We start from the raw sequence: 22659 nt of genomic DNA, 5'->3' as shown, positions 1-22659 counted from the left end.
TTCCTTTATGCACCCCCGTCTTCAGCTTAGGATACATAACTCACATAGCAATCAATTATCTCACAGGATAGTAGTAGCAGCAGCCGTGTAGGACTTGCAACGGTAGGGGCTATCACTTAATTAGTTCTGCAGGATTCATCGCTGAAACTGTGAAATAAAAAGGTTGACAACTGCAAACTTGTATTTACACAGTGCTTTGCAGTCATAAAAATGTCTCAAAGTGCTTTGTAGGGAAAAATGCATGAATCTAAAAAAAAGTGTACTCTGAGAGATGGCTAATAATTAGTACTACTACACATCAAACAAAAATGAACTGTGGATACTTAGGTGTATTAATTAACAGGAAAGGTTATGTTTTCTGTAAACACTAAAATTACTTTTTATTAGTCCTAAACCTGCAGGTCTTACTAAGACGTACTCAGACTGTTTTCAGTGGAACAAAACCCAGTTTTCCCTAAGCAAGTTTTAGGTCCTAATTCAGCAAAGCGCTTAAGCAAATATCTAACTTTTGAGCCCGTCTCAATTCAACAATACACTTAGACCTCAGTTCAGCAAGGTTCTTAAGCACATGCCTAACTTAAAGTATGTGAACAGTCCTATTGACTTAAGTGGGACTACTCATGTGCATAAAGTTAAGCATGTGCTTAAGTGCTTTGCTGAATCAGGATCTCAATGAACAATTACGTGAGTATTTTATGCATTGCATGCTGGGTGCATGAAAGGACTCCATGCTTGTGAAAATTAAACTGGCTCTTTATTAAGGGAACTATTTACAGAGATCCTGCAGCTAGCATTCTAGCCATGTGCACACAGACTGACTTCATTGTACTGCTCCCAAACACTTTTTGCAAATGGTGCTTCTCCTTCCTCGGTCCTTGCATGTTTCTACACATGAGCATGATGAATGTTAGTATCCATGACAGATCAAACTTAGCAGGTGCCAATATTTCAGTACAAAGATATGGGATCAAATTATAAGGTTTCATAATCACAGTTTCCACAGCTGGTGTTGGAGAGTGAATAAAGGAAGAACGGCAATCTTAAGAGCTCAAAGTAATGGATTTGAATCGGGTAGAGCCAAGTTCTGCCCTTAGATTCTTGCACGTTTCAATGATTGATGAAATTCCCTTTGTCTGCAGCTGGAGTTGCACATGCACATCTGAAAGCACAATTTGACTCAAACATGTTTCTTCTGCCTTGGTAAATAGCAATGGGAAACAAGTGGCCTAATTTCTGCTTGAGGTGAATAACAAAATTCCCAACTAATTCCCCAGAATGGGATCAGGCCCAAAGTCTTATCACAATTTCAGTGATGAAATCTAGTCAATAAACAAACAAAACTTAAATATCACCCACTTGCAGAGCTTATAATCTCAATTTAGTTCTTCAAATAATTGAAAAACCAGGTTCAGCAAAGCTCTAAATGGTCAAATTTCACATGGAGCTAAATGGTGACACTGAGGGGAGGAGCACAGGCACCGACTTTCAGCTTTCCACAGGAGAGCACTTTCCGATCCCACCCCACCTTTTCCTACCTCTGCCCCCTCCTCTGAGCATGCCCCACCCTCACTCTGCCTCTTCCTGGCCCCACCCCTCAGCGCTTCCCACCCACTACCAAACAGCTGATCAGTGGCAGGTGGGAGGCGCTGGGGAAGGGAGAGGGAAGAACTGATTGGTGGGACCCACCAAACAACTGATCAGTGGGTGGCTGGTGGGTGCTGAGCACTCAATATTTTTTTCCCTGGGTTCTCCAGCCCTGGAGCACCCATGGAGTCAGCACCTATGAGGAGCAAGATAGAAGCTTCCATGTTCCTTATCAGTGAAAATGGTCTTGCTCAGAGTTGTTTTTGGCTGACAGTAGGGGCAAACACAAGAGCTTGTCCTTTATATTAAATATCTTACAGTGTCTGAGTGACCCAACAGATCCTGTCCTGATCCCAATAATCAGACAAAGAAAACTGTACTACCACCTTAAGAGCCAGATTTTGATATCTTTATGCATTGTGAATAGCACCTTGCTGCTCATGTAGTCTCACTGAAATCATGAGCCTATTTATATAGTAAAGTGCTATTCAATGTGAGTATGGGTATCAATCTGGTCTTCAGTGTTTTGTTTGCATTCCTGGTAAAGATCTTGTATAGCTATTTATTTGAGGATTGTGGGTGTTAATTTCCACATAGAGGGAAATAAATTATCTCATTTTTGTGATGAACTAGGATCATCAAAATTTTGGATATTGTCTGCTTTGCAATGTATTTAATTTGGTGATAGTATCCCCTTTACAGGTCTCTTTGGGGAGCAGACTGCTCTGACCCTTGGCACATAATCACGTTATTTGGTTTCTAACCACTCCCATTGGCTTTCCATCTTCTGTAGATGAATTCACTTTCAAATAACTTTCCTCAGTTTTAACCTTCAAAGAAAGCAGTGCTTCACGTTCTATCAGTGACAGAATGAATTTTTCTAGGATTTTATGTAGTGAATTCCCAGCAGGCTCCTGGGGCTGGTTGGGAAATGTAGGTAAAGAAGATCTTGTTGGTCACCTTTGTACACTCCTTTGGGATTTCTCCATCAATTGTAAATTGACAGGAATTACCTAATACTTTCCTTCAATAGTTTTAAGGGTGAATCAGAGTTGGTCGAAGTAAAAAATATCCCAGAGCTTCTCCCCTGTGTCGCTCCCTGATCAAACCCTGCCCCACTTCAAAATCTTTTAGGGACATCTTTTTAAAAGGCATTTAACCCATTCCCTACAAACTGAGCCAGGAATGTGCACATCACAGCTTTGGGCATGCACTTTACGTTTGTACGTTGCAAATGGCTGATTGATCTGTGCAAGAACCCTTTGTTACTAATTAGGCAATTAAGACATCTCATTGGAATGTGTGTACACAAGTGCAAGGTTTTGCCAGTGCCAAACTGATGTGTAAAAATACACTTGTCCTCAACTTACACACAAACACTTCCAGCCACAATAAACAATCTGGATTTCAAATGTTCTGAGCTGTATCAAATCTGATTTTTTTCCCACCAAGACTATAGGTCATGATTGGTAGAAAAGCTTTTCAGAAGGAACTGGGATTTTATACGAATATGTATTGCTCACATTGCTGACTCAAATAGTAATAAATACACTCTACCTCTTATGGCAGAGGAAATCTGAAAGCAGAATGGGCGAGAGGTTTACCAGTTTGAGTTGCGGTAAGAAATCTTCTTGCTGCAGTATGAGCAATTTGCAATTTAGCTAAAACGTGTGTGGATAGCTACCTAAAAGGGCAAAGATTTCTATTTATCAGAAAAGTGTCTCTAACTCACGTCATGAAGCAATAGTTATATATATCAAGAGCAGACTTGAGTGTCTGTTCCTGGAAGAGAGTGTACAACACCACTATGACTTCCGCTTTAAGTTCTCCCTAAACATTGAAATAAACATTTAATGCTATGGATGTGCAAACCCCATTGATTTCAGGCCTTGTGGTTTTAGCAATAGAAAACCTTTGTGTTCATTCCACTGGTGTGTGCAGTTTAAAGATGGGGAAAGTGAGATGAAGTGACACATGCCCAGGGTCACACAGTTAATCAATGACAGAGTGAACTCAGATCTCCTGACTCCCTCTTCAGTGCTCTAACTACTAGACTACACTGTCTCCCAACTGCTGCCTTCAAATCAATTGTGTCTGTCTGGATTGTACAAACCTGAAAATGTCAAGTGAAATTGCCTTAGAGGCAAAGACGGGGGGGAAACCCTCTAGAGCTCGATAGGGAAGAAAACGGGGTCCTCAGAGATTGCACTGGTAAAAGTTATGATTCCTTGTTGCATTCCATGGTGCACTTGGGGGATTCCCAGCTCCATAGTGAGAGATAGGGCAGTTAAGTAGTAAACCAAAGAAACACTTCTTGATTCCCACTGATAAATGAATGAAAGGAATAGGGCGAGCAAGTCACCCGCTCCCCATGACATGTCTATAGGTGGATTTGGGGAAGGGAGTGGTGGTATTAACTTGCCAAGAAGACTTTGATCAGCTGCTTTTATTTATTTAATTTTGCATTTGATGTATGCTGTGGTTGCAAAGTAAATCAGGTAGAAATATACAAGTGCACTTGAAAATGAAAGCTATTCTATGTAATGAAAGGTGGACTCACTCCTGTCTTTATCAGTTTCCTTCCCCTACAAGTCTCACAGCTATGAGGAATAACTTCAGAAATGGTCTTAGATAGACCTATTTTAAAAATCTATATCTACACTTAAAATTACAAAATCCTCCTGTGGGGAAAAATAATTCTGAGAGAGAGAGAGAGAGTTGAGGGCTGACAGGAGGCCAGTTCCACACTCTGTAGCCCACTGCAGTACAAGTCTAATCTTCTGCCCTTGACAAACTCGATGGTGCCATCCCTAAAAGATGAATGCTGTGCATATCAGGATGAGGTTCAGAAAGACTGTCTGGGTCCATGCTCTTAAGAGCTTTAAATGCCAGCAGTGGCACCTTAGAATGAATCCACCACCTTTTAGGCAGTCAATTGGAAAGAAAGTGGGTGGGCATGATGTGAGCAGGGCTGCTCAAATCAGTGAGTAAATGTGCTACTGCATTCCGAACAAGCTGCAAAAGTGGATATACCCAATTGGGAGTAACACTAATGGGGAATTACAGTAATCATGCCTTGTGATCCCAACGGCACATACTGATGGTGTGAGGTCATCAAGGGAAAAGGACCTAGTGGGCACAAATTGCAAAGCAGCAGTTTTTCTACCACAAGTGGTTTTCCCTGGAAATGATGTCACGAAGTCTAACCCCAAGATTCTTAACCTTGCTCTGCTCTTTTAAGTTCCCTTAGTCAGTGCTAACATAGAGAGAGCCACCCCCTTAACAATCCTATTTATATACCAGGCAGATTTCTGTATTCCCAGAGTTGAGGAAGAGGCAGCTTTTATTTTTAATACTATTAAAACTAAAAGAATTTGGTAGCTTTGTCAAGTCATACCATCTTCCACTTTAAAAAGAGACTAAGCATATTTGGGCATCAGAGTGATAGGAACAATGAGTATTTAAAAGAAACCTGTTATGACAAGTGACTAAAACCCATAAATGAATGCAGAAGTCTGCTATTTAATGTAGTGTATGCTGGTATTTAAGCGGGTCTATATCTGTCAAACAAGCCTCTTTTTTTCTGAGACTGGCACAGACTGTTCTGCATTTGGTTTCCAGAATCAGCAAATTACATTGGCAGAACAAAGCTGTCATATTTGGTGGTATTTTGTTACATCCATTATCTCACTTAAGGTTAGACATCTCTTAGCAAAATCAGATCCCACTTAAACACTACCTTATTTTGCAACATTAAACGAAATGACAGGCTGCTTTAAAAAAAAAAAAAGTTCATTAGTAAGCAATGAGTTGGTGGGAAAAACTCCACTGCTGCTTCAGATGTGAAGAATGAAGACAAGAAATGCTGTAACCTTTTAACAATGGGCCAAGAACATGAATCAGAAATGTATTTGATTACACAAGGAAACTAAGTAGTTTCAATAAACAATATTAAAGGGAATGGAAAGAATCAAGGCTATTGAAATTGACTAAAAAGATCTTACTCTGAGCTCTGCTAGAGGGATGGCAAGGTGCACCTCTGGTCCTTCAGTAGTGACATATATTTATACTATAAGTAGCACTATCTTATCTCTGAAGGGAGGTCTGCTCAGCTTTCTAAGCCAGAGGACAGTGGTGATTAAATGAGATCCGGCATAGGAGTAGCCAGCATGTGCGAAAGGAATGTTAGTTGAAGTGTAGAATCCAGACTTCCCTTTTCTATGGGAAATCCATAGTGACACAATGAAAAGGTGGAACTTTGAAAATGTTTTGGTAGTGATGATGCACTTTTCCCACTCCCCGTGTTCTGCTAGAGCTTGGGGATTGCTACATATGGGGATACAAGAAATAGGCCTTATTTTTAGCACCCATTTCCTCATTCAGCTCTTGTTTTATAGCTGCCTACTTGCAGGTGCCCCAGTCTGGTAATGGAGAGAGGGGGGAGGGCTAGATCACACCCGTGTGGAGTGTGACCAGTGTATTGCATTGGGGTAATGATAGACCACCATTGTGCGCAGTGTGACTGTCCAGATTTGTATTGCAAATGGATGGTGGTAAACCCTCGCTATGTGGGGTTGTATCACGGGGCATAGAGACAGCCATGGAAATGTGGGGTTGTATCACTGGGGGGAATAGCCTACGAGGACATGGCTGGGTGGAGTTAGGAAGAAATCATACCATTGGAGAGGGATGGTCAAGGGAAAAAAAAGCTGTATAGTGCTATCCCAAACACGAGCAACACTTCCTCCCTTCATATGTGCACACTTCTCTACTGACACATACAGGCTTTCAAATTTCTCTTAAAACCAATTAAACAGTATTCAATATTTTTTGTCACATTTGGCTTTCTTTTGTTTAACCTCTTTGAGGAAATAAGCATTCTTTGAAAAGTTACTGGATGCTCAAGAAGGTTTAGTTTGAACCTGCTTTATTCGCTGCATCTTAAATAGTACAAAGAAATGCTGTGATATTATGGACCCATAATTATAGGGTCTGGAGGACAACCTGTCTCTTCTGGCATTCTGAATTCACTTCAGCTGCAATAATACAGACAATAAAAGTACTTACTGGCCAACCCTATTATTTTAATGAAATCTGCACTTCAGGGTCTGTAGTGAAAAAGTGAGACTCGGAGGTGCTTATAAGCATAATATTTTCCCCCCTCTAAAGTTTATTGTGGTAATGGTGGTGTTGCTTTAAAGTGAATTCAAATTGAGTAGCTAACTACTAGCTTATTGTGTTAAGCAGGTGAATTAAAGCCGAATAAGCCAGGTAGGAGAAGTCATTCAAAAAGTTTTAGATCTAATGTATTTTCAAAAATCAGAATTTAAGTGTGTGTGTGTGTGTGTGTGTGTGAGACAGCGAGCGAGAGAGAGAGAAAGTGGTTTCTTTTTCTCCAGAAAGTGAATAATGTCATCGTTGATTTAATTAGCAAATTCTAGATGTGCTGACAAAGGAAATTTTCTTGGGAGATGCACTGTGTTGTGTCAGTGGTCTAAATGAATAGGCTGAGCTGAGTTCCTGGTAATAACAGATGAACAACACAACTCGCCAAACCTCAAACAGTGCATAAATCAATTTGCTGGGAATTAACCACTTGCTTCAAAATTAGGGGTTACTTGACAGGATTTCAGTGATTAGGTTGTCAGGGACCTGTATTTCTAGCTGGGATTTATCTATCATTGATATAAGTGCATCCCCTTACAGGGAGTAGATGGAGTATGGGTAGCAGTTCAGAGCAACCAGGCCAGAGGAAGCATGGTTTTACTCTTTATTAGCACCAGACGGAATTAGGAGGTGGACAAAGGAGGTTAGAAAGGGACAATTATCACAAAGAAAATGTGCTGGCTTTGTGAACTGCTAATAATGCCCAGGATATTAGTAAGGGAATTGTGAATGAGTAGAAGAGTTTTAGAATACTTGCACATCACATGGCTCTTCTGTGCAATAAGGAGCTTAACAGTTTGTTAAATGAGATGCCTAAAAATGTTCAATTATACAGAGAAATTAATGAAGAGCAGTAAGCCACTTGGAGGTCATTTCATCTCCTGAAAGTTGAACATTCATGTAATATATGCAGCCAGGTCTACCAATTTTATGATTGATCTTGTATTCCCGTATACATCAGACAATGGCAGATGGGTGTTACCAAATGCATGGTAGAAAGCTGTGAGATTAGGCACAGGCATAGCGATTAGATGCTATGGTAGAAAGAACAAAAAAAGATTATAGAATCATAAGGCAAAATGCTGAGAGTACCGGTGATCAGTACCACTGAGGATTTTGCTTAGAGATAGTAGGCCAAGGAAATACCAGCTGGGTTGCCGAGTACTTGGTAGGCCTACTTCCTATATTAGTCCCACTGTATTGTACCTAGCCTATTTGTGCATATTCCTTTCAAACTCCTCCCTTGGTAATCTGTTTCATTGTCTAGGTGAATTTATTGTTAAAGGTGTTTTCTGAAGTTCTCCTAAACAGTTTTCCAAGTTGATCATCTAGGAGGTTGGTTCCCCAAATTCTTCAAGTGACAGAACTCCAGTCCATACATTTATAACCCAAATCCTTCCTTTCAGCACCATTTCCCAAGCCAACTCTCCTCTCTTTTCTCTCCTATGGACCTCCATATCAATAGGTGCTCCAAAAATATCACCAATTCATTGCTCTTCTTCAGTTTCTGAAGGACACAGAGTTCTGAATTCAGGGACAAATTCTCTGCTGCTGTAAAATGTTGCCACTCCATTTAAGTCAACAAAGTGCAAAGAATGTAAATATAAACTTCCTTGGAAGGCAATGGAGCTGCACTAATTTACAACAGCACAGACTTTGGCTCTGCATTCTTAAACATCTCTGTCCCGTTTCTAGACAAGCTGTCTGTTCCAGTTTGGATAACAATGAGCAGCTTCTTTCCTTTTAAGAGCTCATTCATTGTCAGTATACCTTCACAGGTTCTCCCTTCTGGGAGGTAGCATATCATCCTCCTAGCCTTGCTTTACTTTCAGTACATTTGGTCAACCCTTTGCCTCACACAATAAGACGTAGCACTTTCAACTCTTTAGACTCTTGCTGTCTAGTACTCTCCCCATGATCCTTTAGATCTCACTGTCACACCTCTGTTCTTTTTTCACCCAGAGTCTCTCTCTACAGTTTTCCTCATTTGCCTTACATAGAACTCAATCTCTCTCCATCTTAGCCTTTTCTTATCCTTCTATTTGAACTGCTTGAGGAAAATCATCTTCATGTTTTGTGTTTCCTGCTTCATCTCTTTGATCTCCTTCAAGAGCTCCCAATTACCTTGGTGTTTTCTGGGCCTTGATTGTTGGACACTCCTTGATCTCTTATGTCTGTCTCTTCATTTACCAATAACTAATTCTTAGTTCAGTTCTGACCATTTGTTTGCATATATTTGCCTCACTGGTTTACCTTAACTCCTTTATTTGGCCTTAGAATCTCACAGCCCCTATACGGAGCTCCCAGACAAGGCTTATTGCACAGATCCCTTTGCCAGAACTTAAAACCAACAACACGCATGCAGATCACCAGCCTGCACCTTACATTCAACCACTTGCCTCTTCAGCTACCACAAGCTGTCAAAGAAGAAACTTGTGAATTTAGATAAATGTGCCTAGTCTCCTGTTAGTGACTCCACTTGACTCCGATGAAAATTATGCACCCAAATCCCTCAGATTTCAATGGAGGGAATAGAATCCTAAACATGAATTCTCAACATCTGAGCCTCTCGGATATTTCTAACAAGTTAGAATTATCCAAATCTGAAATTGTTCACTACATTTTCCCCTTCTCTTTGAAGCCAAAGTCTTCCTTCTACACAGACACAAATGCTTCTTCATAGAGGTTGCAGAAATCTGCCTACAGAGAGACTGAACTAGCAGTAACAGCAGTGAAAGTATGTGCACCTCCTCCTGGGGAAGTCATCCAATATGATCGGGGTCACAAAATCACAACCTTAAAATCATCAAAAGAATGGATACATCCTGTACCGTTTTCTGTCCTCGTTATGGTCTCTGTCACGAGAACAAGGTGTCCCTGAATCTCAATATTTGAGATGCTGTCTTCTCATTCTCATCAAATAATCCCTGTTCTTGTGACAAAAGATTGTAAGTAACAGGAACAAAAATGGCCCCAAATGAAGCCATTCTCATGACAAAGACTATAATGAGAACAGAAAATGGCACAAAATCAATTCATTCTCATGACAACCTGAAGATTGTAATGAGGACACGAAAAACAGTCTGAAATTTATCAATTCTTGTGACAACCTTGAGACAGTAATGAAAGCAGCAAATGGTATGAAATTGGTCCACTCTCGTGATAGACACTGAAACAAAACCAGAAAATATCCTCACATTTATCCATCCTTTTGACAACCCTGAGAGTGGAACAAGAACCCAAAAGGTTAGGAAAATTAACCCATTCCTGTCACAAACAATCCGTTGAGTGTAATCACCAATTGTCCTTTTAAAACTGTACAACCAAGCAGAATGTGAGGAATAGCTTTGTAGTAGACTGTGTGAGTAATTAAGTTTCAGTACATATTTCCAAATAGCTTATATCTGGTTTAGCTACAAATTCAACAGAAGCGTAACATTTTCCTGATTTTTTTCGAGACAGATATTTAATGTTTGCAGACATTGGAGTTAAGTATTCTGCACTGGGTGAGACATTGCATTTCCAAATGTTTTTGCTAGAATTTTATTTAAAAATTCTGTTTGTATTCCTGTAGTGCTTACAGGCCCCAAACAATGAGTGGGCACCCAACCAATCTGCTAGGCACTCTAAAAACACAACACAGAGACAGTCCCTACTTCACAGAGCTTACAATGTAAGACAAGAGACAACTCTTTCCCCCTTCTCCACTCACATATGGGTGCATGCATGTGTGACCTTGCAATCTGTATGTTTTATGGAAATATGCTTATGAGTGTAAATATAATATAACTGGAATATGCTTTATGCAAAAGGTTTCTTGTAAGGTATCATTAAAAAGCTTATTATCTACTGAGTTTGTTACATTCATACAAATAGGATGATCATTTTTGTATCTGAAGCTAGAAATATGAAGTATTACTCTGAAATCCTCTTGTAACTATGCAAAGTGAGGGCCATTAATGGTGGCTTGGAATCTTGATGGTTCCCATTAACTAGGGCAATTGGCCATGAATGGCTCTGTTTACTCGCAAACCTTCCTGGGTACATGCAGGCCAGCCCTGAAAGAATGGAGAATGAGGTCTTACAGTGACATGTGATCATGTCACCTGGTACTGGAATCCACCTTAAACCTGGTGCTTTTCCATTTAGAAGGAGGGGTGGGGACCCAGAGAGACAAAAATTCCCACCTTGTGCCAAAGCTATAAAAGGGGGTGGAACAGAATAAAGGGGGCTGCTAGTCATGAAAAATCCCCTAGTTACCACCTGAACTGGAACTAAAAAGGTCTGTACCAGGGGAAAGGATTGGGCCCAGACTAAGAAGGAGTCTAGTCTGTGAAAGAAGCTTATGGGAACATCTCTGAGGGTGAGATACCTGTATTCACTTTCTTAAATGTATTAGGCTTAGATTTGCGTGCTTTGTTTTATTTTGCTTAGTAACTTACTTTGTTCTGTCTATTATTACTTGAAACCACTTAAATCCTACTTTTTATATTTACTAAAATTTCTTTTGTTTATTAATTAACCCAGAGTAAATGATTAATACCTGGGGGAGCAAACAGCTGTGCATATCTCTCTATCAGTGTTATAGAGGGTGGACAATTTATGAGTTTACCCTGTATAAGCTTTATACAGAGTAAAATGGATTTATTTGGGCTTTGGATCTCATTGGGAGCTGGGTGTCTGGGTTCTGGAGATAGGTGACTTGCTGACCAATTTTTGGTTAAAGTCAGTTTTGGGGCATGGACCAGACCTGGGTCTGTTGCAGCAGGCTAGTGTGTCTGGCTCAACAAGGCAGGGTTCTGGAGTCCAGCTGGCAGTGGAAAATGGACTCAGAGGTAATTCCAGCACGTCAGGTGACAGCCTCAAAAGGGCCTCTGTAACCGAACCCGTCACAGCATGCACAATCATATTGAAAAAGTTAATTTTCATGTTCATTTGCATAAAAGTTAGGGAAAAGTACATGCTCAGGAACCCAATTTTCATTCTTTCATGCATGCAGCTAGGCCCCTAAATCAGTAATTAGGCATCAAAGTATTAGGAATCAATTTGGGGGACAGAAGAAAAGGAAAGGCGTATAGGGAGGGAAAAAAAGCAGAAATGTAAGTGAAGACCAGAAGGAAAGGAGAAGAAGGAAAAGGGAGGAGAGAGGTGATCTGGTTGAGGTAACTGGATACTAGAAGGAGAGAGAGAGAGAGAAGGCACGGGAAGAAGAAGAGAAATGGAAGCAAAAAAGAGAGGAAGGAAACAGATAGGAAGAAAAAGAGGTAAAATTGTCTGGAGCTAAAATACAAATGGAGGGGGAGTGGGATGTGAGATGAAAGAAGTGAATAACGAAATGTAAAAAAGGATGTGAAACCTGTGCAACTCCAAGTAATGCAAATGGAATGAAAAAAGCTAAGTAAAGATGCACGCATTGAGCTTGGAACGTTAATCACAGTGAATGCAATGATAAGTGGCTTCATTGTTTCTTGAAAGCCACATAATACCAGTTGCGTTCTTTCACCTGAGCTAAAAACCTGATTTTTGAGAGAAGGCCTCTTATTTTTCCAATGCAGTTGTGTTGCCACAATTAATTGCAGTTTTGTTTTGTGCCTGAAAATGGTATGATCTAATGACATAGCTACTTGGTTGCACCTGCTGCTCAGTGCCTGGAAGGCTAACGTCTATCATTTGTGACCACGATTAAAGTTGCTGGAATTAATCTTAGGTGCCGAATCGAACCCCATCAAATCAGAGACTGGGTTGAGGTCCATTTAAAAATGTGTCCCAAAATCTTTGGCAGGCACCCGACATGTGACTTGTGTGTGTGTGTGTGTTTAAACTACTCAAGCAAAATATAAGAAAGATCAGTAGAAAGTGAAAATCATCTTGAAGTCCCCTGCTATAAAAGTCAGTATCACCCAGAGTGGACAAGCCAGTCTTTCAAACAGTGTAAATGCTTAACCTCAGTCAAGTAGGGTCAAAGGGCAGCATGCTGGATTGCTGGACAAGGGCCAGAGAGGGAGAAAGTGTCCGCATGTGCATATGGGAAATATGCTGAGGCCTTCTCTTGAGTTCCCAGTACCTTTTTCTATTCACTCTTCAGATTTACAATCTATTGGCACCTGAACACCTCTTTGGGGGTTCTTCACAATGTGCTATAGTATGAACTTAGTCTTCATTTAAAAATAAATCCACACCTCCCCTCTAATGGGTATGTCTCTTTAAAAAAATATCAGTTGTTACAGTCATTGTTGCCCCACTGCCAGCTTTATGCCTTCAACTAATGTGCTTCTCCAGGAACAGTCTTTAAATGAGAAGTTACGGCTGCTTTTCTGATTGAAACAAACTAGTGTTGATTGCTGATCAGCCATCTGTAAAGGAGGGCATCTCAGGGAGGATATGAGCTAATGAAAAAATGGACCTGATTTGAAAGTGTGATGTGCTTCATGCCACAGGCCGGTCTGAGTGGCATGAGATTATATCAGTGCAAGTGAGAGGTAGATTGAGAATAAGTAACTTCTGTCTTAAAGATTAAATGGCAAATTTGCTATTAAATGTGAAAGACATAAAATGGAATTAACGCTTTGAGGGTGTTAGCTGTGGTTATATACACTCTGCAAATGGCACTTCTATCCTGTCACTTGCATTGTCAAATGGCACACTCTTCTCATTGCAGCTCAATTAATACTCATTCAGAAGTATCAATTAAGGAAATGAGAAATGAAGTGTTGACCCTTAGCAGCCGCCTACACATCACCCACTTCAGAGGCATGTTTCGTGTGGCATTACTTCTCCAAATGACCTTTGTAACTGGTAAAATATTATTGATGAAATCATTAGGTTTCTCAGTCACCAATTGATAATTCTCATCTAGGTTGCCTGGTGCTGATAACATTACCCTTGTTGTAACTAAGAGACAGAGCGCGGGGATGGAGGTATGTGGGGTTTTCTAGGTGATCCTGCATGTTATGTCCTGCATTTCCTAAACCATTCATAGCACAACCAAATAGGCAGTGATGATCAAATGAAAAAGAACATTCACTTTTAACTGTAGCTGCCATGCTTTATTGTGTGTGATGTGTTATGCTGAACTTCATTGTGTTATGTCTGATTGTTATAGAGCACCCTGCTGTATGCTCATGATATGTGACATGATATAATGGGACATAAGTAAAGATTGGGCTGAGATTAAACATTTGGATCCAAATCTGGATTTTAAACTCCCACCCCCTTCCAAATTTTGTTTTGCAGGGGCAGATGTATCTGGATTTTGTTTTAGTTGATCATAAAGATAGGGTCCAGGCACAGAATCCAAACTGGATATCGATCTGAATTTTAAGTACCCCAAAGTTCAGGGGTATTTAGATTCAGAGTTTAGGACGTCAAATGCATGCACTCCAGACAAAAGCAATCAAATACAGAGCAACTAGTAAAATAAAACGTTTATTTTTAGATTGCATTTGTACCATTCAGTCTTTTTACCAACGGAACCAATTTTATTCTGAAACTCCATTTGATTCAGATCCCTCTAATGCGAATCACTTTCCCAGTACCACTCCCCTGAATAACCAAACCCTCAGTCCCTGGTTATTTTATTATTTCCACAAAAATTTTCCTTTAGATAATATGGGTTTTGTGGCATATATGTATATGCTTTGTGTCTGTTCTTCACCGTGTTTTACAGTTTCTATCAGTAGCTGTTTAATGTTAAATATTTTCCAGTAGAACTTTAAATATAAAAAACTAATTTGGTTGATGAATTTAGTCCACCCAAGAGTGAAAGATTAGTAGCACTAGCTTGATCATAGTGCTGGCAGGCTTCCCCACTTGACTTCTGGCATGGTGTTAACTAGCAAGTCATTTTCATTTTTGCTCTAAGATAGGGATGATAGGTCTCCAGTATTAAAAGGCCAGTGAGCTAACACTAGATCTTATCATTTTCTTTCTATACCATCAATCCCAACAGTCCTCATTTCAGACTGAATGCTCCAACAGAGTGTACGGTGCTGTAGCCATGTTGGTCCCAAGATATTAGAGAGACCTGGTGGGTAGGATAATATCTCGGTTCAATAAAAGATATTACTTCATGCCCCTTGCTCTGAACACTGGTCGGCTGAGATTTTCAATGTTATTTAAGGGATTTGGACCCCAAAGTCCCATAATTAATTTATTATTATTTATTAATTATCTTACAACCTAGGAACCCTAGTCCTGGACGTGGGCCCCATTGCGCTAGGAGCTTTAAAACATAGAACAAAAAGATGGTCCCTGCCCCGAAGAGCTTACAATCTAAGTGAAATTATTAGGAGCTTGGTGTCCAAATTAATTGGGTAGCTTTGAAATGCTTGTCCATAATGCTTATCTAAGGCTGTCTAAGAATAAGCTTACCAGTGCAGCAGATACTCACTAGAAATGAGGTGCTCAGGTACTGTGACGAATTGGGCCAAATAACTTACATGGGTGGATAGATGAAAATTATATGGCTTAACTATATACTAATCCATGAAAATTCCAGACAATACATGGGTGATGATTGGTGTGGCAGGCCTTACTATCTAAAGGCCAGATTCTGTCACTCATGCATGCTAATTAGTGCCCTACTAAGTGAGTAGCTCCATTACTATCAAGGATGTATTGCTACCATGGTTAATGGGGATATTTGCTGAGAAAGGTATGGTACTAAACAATCTGAATAATGGGGACAGAATCCATCTGTGAATAAAGGCCATCTGCATAACTCAGAACTATCCAGTTAAGAGATGAATAGCACATTGTATCTATCCTTAATTCACCCCATTGTGCGTATGCATTATGAGATGGTCTTTAATTATATGATCACAGACTGGATCATGCTCTGGGAGTGAATCAGGGTTGTGTAGTGAAGGAAGCCGTCTATAGGACCACCTGCCTCATTTGTTGCAGCAGTTGGAAGGTGTGTAGTGAATGAGGAAGGAAACCGCAGGAAGAGAAGGAGGGTTTCACGGTTAATACGGTTGAATGTTACCCCGCAGAACTGGATTCTATCCCTGTCTCTGCCACAGAGTTGCTCTGGGATGCTGAGTTAGTCATAGGAAAGGAATAGATAATGAGACATAAAATATCACATTACCTCTATATAGATCTATGGTATACCCACATCTTGAATACTGCATGCAGATCTGGTCACCCCAGCTCAAAAAAGCTGTATTGGAAAAGGTACAAAAAAGGGCAACAAAAATTATTAGGGATATTGAACAGCTTCCATATGAGGAAAGTTTGATAAGACTGGGACTTTTCAGCTTGGGAAAAAAGATGACTAAGGGGGGATATGATTGAGGTCTATAAAGTCATGACTTATGTGGAGAAAATAAATAAGGAAATGTTATTTACACCTTCTCATAATACAAGAACTAGAGGTCACCAAATGACATTAATAGGCAGCAGGTTTAAAACAAACAAAAGGAAGTATTTCTTCACACAACACACAGTCTGTGGAACTCCTTGCCAGAAGATGTTGTGAAGGCCAAGACTGTAACAGGGTTCAAAAAAGAATTAGATAAATTCATAGAGGAGAGGTCCATCAATGGCCATTAGTCAGGATGGACAGGGATGGTGTCCCTAGCCTGTGTCTGCCAGAAGATGGGAATGGGCGACGGGATGGATCACTTGATTACTACCTGTTTTGTACTTTTCCTCTGAAGCACCTGGCATTGGCCACTTAGGACCTTAGGTCTGACCCAGTATGGTTGTTCCTATTTAAGCCAAACTTTTCACAGGTTGCCATGGAGTGTTCCTCATGTTCTGGGTACCCAATGTGTGACACCTGAGGTCTGATTTTCAGGAGTGCTGGGCACTGGCAACTGCAATTGAGGTTAGTGGGAGCTCTGCTCTGAACATACAAAGTATTATAAAAATGCTAAATACTCTGGATAATGAGACGTTGGTCTTCTCAAACTGAGCACTCAACATTAGTTAATACATTTGACAATTTTGGCTTTAATCTCTGTTTCTTAGTTCCCCATGTGAAAAACAGGGAAAATAATATCACCTCATCTCACAGTGGCATTTTGAAGAGAAATTCATTAATGTTGGTAAAGAGTTAGAATACTATCATGAAAGCACCACAGAAAGGTGCATATGGTAATAAATCTATATTCAGTGCAGAGTTTGGATAGAGTGCAGTAAATATTGCATGGGGCTAGACATTGAAAAGTGAGGATAAAAAGAAATATTAAATAGCTACCCATTTAGTCAGCATCATCCAGCCTGTGTACTGAATGAACCTGAGGTCCTGTGGAAAAATAACATGCCATCACGTAATTAAAGATATCATAACTAAGGCTGCGAGTTTGTCACGGAGGTCACGGATTCTGTGACTTTCCAGGACCTCTGTGACTTTTGCAGTGGCCGGTATGGCTGGCCCGGGGGCAGCCTGAGCAGCCCAGGTGGCCCCCTTGCCAGCTGCACTGGCCGCTGCTGGTGCAGTCTCAGGTCACTGCACCCTCCTCCCCAGCAGCAGCAGGAGTTGGGGATGAGGGCTCTGGGTTGCACTTACCTCAGGGGGGCTCCCTGCGACATCCCTCAGCTCCTAGACAGAGGCGTGGCCAGGCAGCTCTGGCCTGCCTCCACCTCCACTGCCTCCGCCTCCACACCCTCGCAGCTCCCATTGGCCGCCCTGCCTAGAAGTTGAGGGAGGGGGATGTCGCCAATTCTGGGGAGACGAGAAGCCAGGTAAGAAGCCTGCCAGCCCCCCAACCCCCCACTCCCAGCACCAGCGGGGGTCCCGGGCCATGTGCCCCCCCGCAGCACCTGTGGTACCCCCAGGCCTCTCCCCTCCCCCAAGTTTTAGTCAGGGGTATATAGTACAAGTCATGGACAGGTCATGGGCCATGAATTTTTGCTTACTGCCCGTAACCTGTCCATGACTTTTACTAAAAATACCCATTACTAAAACGTAGCCTTAATCATAACGCGTGTGCACAAAGCATATCCTAACTTTTGAGTGCTTGATTTGGCAACTTCAATGGTCTTTTAATGTATTTTTATGTAATACATATATAGCATTTAGAAGGTGCTAATGAGTAGGATTGAGAGACCTTCCTCTCTGTTTCAAAGCGTGGGATATTGTATTTAATGTTTACATTAGCTCATGTGCTTTATGGTTGTAATAATATGTGGACAAATTTTGGAGGTACTCAGTATCAAAAAACTGATTATTTATGGAGGGAGACAAATGAAAGCATATCTTTTAAATAAGTTAAATATTCTTTTCTTGTTCCTGGAGGTACCATTGTAGGGCGTGGTATAGCAGCTGCTATTGGGCTGGGATAAAGCAGAGATGGATAGATAGATATAGCTGCATTACACTCATTTACCAGAACCCCCCCAGCTCTGAGGATGAAAACATAAAAGAATGTGAAGGTGAAACTTAAAATGTATATGAATGTTCCTTTCATCTAAGAGAGGACAACTAACGAACCAGCTGGAACACAGTATTTTCTTTGCGGGTGTTCCATCAGCTTTATAATGACACATCTTGGAATAGGAGAGTCACAGTGGACTCTCTTGCTTAACTGTCGTCATCACTTACCATTTGCAGAATGGAAGGTTTTCTGATCCTGTGTCCATGTGCATGACTCACCCTCCCTGACTTACAGGGAATAATGGTATCTCTTAAACAGCATAGTCTCATCATCAAAGCCCCGTGTACTATGTGGCATGTAAGACCCAAATGAAGTGGCAAGCTCTGCACCCTCCCCCCACACCCCCCTTCCATTTTAGGGCCAGAGCTGCACAGAATATTGCTACTATGGCAAATTAAGGAATTATACAGCAATGTTAATTGGCTATGAAATTACTCAATAACCATCAGTTTTGGTGAAATCATTTAAAAAATGAAATCACAAAGTGAAAACCTACAATGAATGTATTATGTTTACTTGCATCCTATCTGAGGAAAAAACTCCTGTGAGTCTCAGGTGCAGTGCTAGAAAGGAGGCATTTCGGTTTGTAGGGCCTGCTGGGGATATGCATGAGTAGATCACAAGGAGGATTACAAGTGGAGGTGGCTAAATTTCAGAACTCCCATGCTGCATATTCTTGTGGTGATTTGGACCTGTGCAATGACTGTTGCTTTTCCATGCTGCACAATTTATAAGTTGTGCTTGAGTGGTACTTTGCTCCAGTAGGGCTTAGGAAGACACTGAGAGCAACCCTTCGCCCCCACAAAAGTGACTCTGACTTCCTATCTCCAGCAGATTGAAGGACAAGTTGTTCTTGTCTCTGCTGCTGTCCTGAACTTCAGAAGATCTCCTTCTTGCTGTTTTCCACTTTGTCCTTTTAGGGGCAGCAGCATAGGAACAGGCTCAAGAAACCCACAGGGAACTTTCCCCATTGGAGGAAAACACAGAAAAAGGAGGAGGAAGGCTAAATGGTTGGTGGCTAGTAGCTCCTTAAATCAAGACACTACAACTTGATACTGAGATACATAAATCTAGGCTTTATTGATCGGGTTGCACTATATGAGTAGCCACCCAGCATTCCTGAAGCTGTATTCACTGGGATGGATTACCTGGTGACGGTTTCCTCTTAGTTGGTTCCAAAGTCTTGATGAGGAATGTGGAGGGATCCTGTTAGGGCAGTGATCTGGGACTCAGCATATTTGGGGTCTGTTCACAGCTGTGCCACGGACTTCTCATTGTGACCTTGATTGAGTCTCTTAAATTCTCTACCTCAGTTTTCCAGTTGTAAAATGATAATGATAATACTTTCCTACTGTTGCCAGTGTTCTAATTCCAGAACAATTGGTCATAAATGGAAGAATCAGTTTAGGAAACATTCAGGAAGCTTTGTGTTATTCACAGGGATGAATTGCCAAAGGCAGAAAGAAAACAAGACACGCAAATAAGTTTGAGGGAGATGCACAAACTTGTAATAAAAAGATTCTGGTCTAGGGCATGTCTATAGTACATACTCCTTAGGGTATTGTATAGTGCATGTGCACTGCATATGCTCCTAGAGCAGTGTTGAGGGTGAGGCATTGCTTAGATGAGTAAAGACATACCTGACCCTGTGGGTATGTGCCCTATATGTTTCTCTACATGTCTAAGCAGTGTCTCCCATGTCTATCAGCGTTGGAACCTTTCCCCACCACAGGGAGCTTCTGGAGCCTTTGCCCACCACAGGAAAAGACTCCAGCAGTGGGGAAAGGATCTGGCAGCTCCCCATTGCCAGAGCTTTTCACTGACATGCAGCTACACACCACATTGCGGATGCAGCCTACTTTTCACTGCAGCATGTAGTTACATATACCCTACATGACATTCCCAGTGGTGTGCAGTCTAGATATAGACCTAGTTTGCTGGCTAGATTCTTTGGATTTATCAAATGAAGCTGGGGCTTGGTTGTTTGTTTTTTCTCCCTCCCCAGGGTTATATTAATAGATCTGATGGAAGTTAGGACTGGCAATCATCTATCTGTGGTTGTTTTTTAATTGTCATACAGTGCTTAGCTATCATTGTGATAGGCATCTTATAGTTAATTACCGGTACGTAAGATAGATGGATTGATGGATAGATGTTCCTAACCTTGAATCTTCTGTAGCTGGTTTGAGATGCCTGCACTTCTCATGAAGCCAGTAGTGATCCATACTAATACAGAAGGTGCAAGAATCTATGTGAACCTTACTGACCTTCCTCTACAATCACAGAATCCTAGAATTGTAGGACTGAAAGGGACCTTGAGAGGTCATCTAGTCCAGTTCCCTGTACTCGAGGCAGGACTAAGTATTAACTAGACCATCCCCAGTGCCGTCTCCAGCTTTTTTGCCACCCCAAGCGGCGGAAAAAAAAAAAAGAACCTGATCGAGCTGCCGCCGAAGTGCCGCTGAGGAGCAAGACAGCGAGTGAAGGACCCCACCGCCAAATTGCTGCCGATCTGGAGTAGGCCGATTGAGCTGCTGCCGAAGTGCCGCCGCCGCCGATCCTGACGTGCCGCCCTGACAATGGACTCACTGCCACCCCTTTCTATTGGCCTCCCCAGGCACCTGCTTCCTTCTCTGGTGCCTGGAGCCGGCACGGACCATCCCTGACAAGTGTTTGTCTAACTTGCTCTTAAAAATCTCCAATGACTGAGATTCCACAACCTCCCTAGGCAATTTATTCCAGTGCTTAACCACCTTGACAGTTAGAAAGTTTTCCCTAATATCCATTCTGAACCTCCCTTGCTGCAATTAAGCTTCTTGATTCTTGTCCTATCCTCAGAAGTTTCTCCTTCTTGTAACAACCTTTTATATACCAGAAAACTATCATGTCCCCCCTCAGTCTTCTCTTCTCCAGATTAAATAAACCCAGAGTTTTCAATCTTCCCTCATAGGTCACATTTTCTAGATCTTTAATCATTTTTGCTGCTCTTCCCTGGACTTGGTGAAATGTGATGCCCAGAACTGGACAGAATATTCCAGCTGAGGCCATATCCGTGTGAAAGAATTACTTATGTCTTGCTTTCAACACTCCTGCTAATACATCCCAGAATGATGTTTTTTGTTTTTTTGTTGTTTTTTTGCAAAAGTGTTATACTGTTGACTCATATTTATCTTTTGATTCACCATGGCCCCCAGGTCCCTTTCCCCAGTACTCCTTCCTAGGCAGTCATTTCCCATTTTGCATGTGTGCGATTGATTGTTTCTTCCTAAGTGGAGTATTGAATTTCATCTTATCTACTTCAGATCATTTTTCCAGTTTGTCCAGATCATTTTGAATTTTAATCCTATCCTACAAAGCACTTGCAACCACTTCCAGCTTGGTATTGTCCTCAAACTTTGTAAGTGTACTCTCTGTGCTACTATCTAAATCATTGATGAAAATACTGAACAGAACTGGACCCAGGACTGATCCCTGCGGGACCCAACTGGATATGCCTGTCCAGCTTGACTGTGAACCACTTGACTGTGATAGCTACTCTCTGGGAATGGTTTTCCAACCAGTTACGTACCCACCTTATAGTAGCTCCTTGAAGATGTATTGGCCAAAGGTGGTATTAGAATGGGGTGAATAACTCAAAAAATGTCTGCAAATAATTATTTGAATAAAACTTTGAATTTGTTTTGTCTGCGTTTTGTGCTCCTTTTCTGTTTAATTTTCCGTGAATGGTCTTGTGAATGAGTTGACTTCTAGGAATGGCCATGGAGACAGCATATTTTAAGCAACTACTGGGGAATATTTTCAGAAAACAAATTTTAAACTCATAAAAGTATTGTTACCAGCAACTTGTGTCTAAGAGCTAGGCTTAACCAATCAAGGAGCAGAAACAATAGCATGTGATTCATGTGTCCAGTCAAAAGTAACCCAAACTGCTTGCGTAGAAGCTCCAGAACAAGAATTATTAGCAGAAATTATTCATTGAGGATCATTTTGAATAATGAGCAAATCTGAGAAAATAATGAACTGCACACAGACAGTTCTCATAGAAGAAAAATAGAAGCTAAAATTCATCAAATTCTTTGTTACAAATTATTTGCTCTGCTCTAGGTGTTGGTATAACAGAGTCTGGAGCCTGACACTAACAGAATAATTAAAATATTAAAATGGCTCAATTTTAATCTTTGATCACATGTCTAGATCTCTTTGAAGAAATGTCATGTTTACTCATGATTCATAATAAAGAAAAGTAGAAATGTCATTGTTAGAAGCACTGTTTTCACTGCATCTCACATCAAGATTTGCAGGCAAACTATTACTCGCACTTTCTTTTTAAATTTTTAGGTGTATGTTTCTCAGAAGAACCAAGGCCTATCTTTTCAAAACCGGGGGATATTCTCATATGGGAAATCAGAGCCCTTGTATACACACTAGCTAATTTTTGGGATACTGCCATCTGATCTCCAGCTCTCCCTCTTGCCCTTAGAAGCTGGTCTACAAATTTTATTGCAGCTGGAGGTTATTTATGGTA

At 41.0% G+C, this 22659-nt stretch overlaps 1 long non-coding RNA gene across 2 annotated transcripts in view; it reads left to right on the top strand.

The window, feature by feature from the left end:
- LOC117873292 overlaps positions 1 to 22659 on the top strand; it is a 126103-nt gene that overhangs the window by 1617 nt on the left and 101827 nt on the right. The gene's annotated exons all lie outside the window — the stretch shown is intronic.

The sequence above is a fragment of the Trachemys scripta genome, chromosome 2 (assembly GCF_013100865.1).
Source record: "Trachemys scripta elegans isolate TJP31775 chromosome 2, CAS_Tse_1.0, whole genome shotgun sequence".
Lineage (NCBI taxonomy): Eukaryota > Metazoa > Chordata > Testudines > Emydidae > Trachemys > Trachemys scripta.
This window is presented reverse-complemented; position numbering and strand designations above follow the sequence as displayed.